The following is a 1,925-nucleotide window of genomic DNA, read 5'->3' as shown; positions in this document are numbered from 1 at the left end:
CATTTACCACGATTCAGCATATGAAACATCTCACCTGGTGTCTGGTTTATTTGTGTTGTCACCTCTCCTGAGCCCCAGCAGAATGTAAGCTCTGCCCAGGAGGGTCGGATTTTTGTTTTGTTCACTGCAGCACCCCCAGTGCCCAGACCTAGGGCACCAAACTTTTTCTATAAAGGGCCAGCCAGTCAATATCTTATGCCTTGCAGGACATACTGTCGCTGTCACAACTACTCAACTCTGTTCAGTAGGCCAAAAGCTGTCATAGAAGTGTGTGAACAAATGAACACTACTGCGTTCCCATAAAACTTTATTCACAAAAACAGATGGCAGGCTGAATTTGGCCTGTGCATCATAGTTTACTAACCCCTGGCCTGCATCATTGTCTGCCACATTGTAAATATTCAATAAATATGTTGAATAAATTAATTAGCAAATAAATAAACAAATGAGCACAAGACACCTGGTACTCAGTAAATGCATATTCCTTTCCGTCTTTTACTCATCAAAAGACCTCAAAAGAGTCTGAAGCTTTGCTAGAAATAAATGACAAAGACTTATTCAAGGGTCTGCGAATTTTCACACTATGGACACAGTTAGGCAAAACCCCAGAAGTGTCTTGAAGAAGAAATGAAGGTTAAGAGTTCTTGTAGTAAAAAGTACATCCTTGAGAATTATCCGTCCTGCATTCTCAGCTCTGGGTTGGTCCAGGATAGCTATCAGTCAGATGTCAGGGGTCTGGAGAATGGATATCAGATGGTTTGGGTACCTGAGTCCTTCAAGGAGTAATCAAGGGTTTATCTGGAAGTCTGGTGTATGACCAGATTTATACCCAGGCATCAATCAATACAGGCCTGGAAAATCCAAAACGTTTAAGTTCCCAGACCAGTTAGAACAAGAGTAGGATAACTCCCTCATGCATTAACCTTCATAATGTTAACAATTTTAGCAGCTTGGTTAAGTGACTCAATTTTATATATTCCCTATCTTCACTCTTTCCTCATAGTTAATGAATGCAACAAGATCGACCATGATGTCTTGTATTAGAGGTACAAATAAAGTGTCAAAGGAGCATTGAGGTGGCAAAGTCCTCTTCTTGAGATAAAGGAGGACTTCAAGGATTGAAGGTCTGAAGCTGGGGTCCCCCAGAAGCAGACCCTGAATCAAGGATTCTAGAGCAAGCATTTTATTTGGGAGCTGGTCCCAGGAAATGCAGGTAGAGGAGTGGGGAAATGAAGGAGGGAAGGGCAGGGGTGCATACAGGGTGTGATAATGAACAAGCCGGTGACTGCTGAGGGCAACCAGTTTCAATCCCAGTGGGACCTCAGGGGGAATGTGGAGTTTGTCTCTGAATGATCCGATCTCCCCCCTACCCCGCCCCCATGAGGCTGGGCTATTTTCTAATTTCTGGTCCCCATTAGTTGAAGGTTGTTCTTGGGGGCACCAGCTGCCCAGTGCCTCAGGTCTGGTGGAGAGTGGCAGGGGCTTGCAGTTGAATGGCTTCAGCAGGTACCCAGTAGGTGAGGCGAGAGGGGAGATGGGCGGGCACTAAAGTGATACCTGAGCTGCCCTCACAGGGTAAACAGCAATCCAGTTTAAGGTACTGTTTTCAGGTCTTTGATGAAGGTTAATCCTAATCCTAACTGAGACTGCCACTAATAGCTGTTTCAGCAGATAGACAAACATTTGCATTTTCTGTCCCTGCACGTGGTTGGAAAACTCTGGGAAGGACTCTGATTAGCCCAACTTGAGTCATGTGTTGTTAGCTCTTGTGGTCTGGGCCTGGGGTATTGTGACTGGCAGCTCTCCTCTTGGCTGCAGAGTGGAGGAAGAGGTAATTCCTAGCCCAGGAAGGAGAGGTGTGCTATTCCCAGCAGGGATGGACCCTGAGCAGATGAAACAATTGATATCCAACATAAATGCAGAGG

This window comes from Phyllostomus hastatus, unplaced genomic scaffold (assembly GCF_019186645.2).
Source record: "Phyllostomus hastatus isolate PE091 unplaced genomic scaffold, TTU_PhHast_1.1 phas_contig_147, whole genome shotgun sequence".
Taxonomy (NCBI): Eukaryota; Metazoa; Chordata; class Mammalia; order Chiroptera; family Phyllostomidae; genus Phyllostomus; species Phyllostomus hastatus.
The sequence above is the reverse complement of the archived record's forward strand: the minus strand, read 5'-3'. Positions refer to the sequence as shown.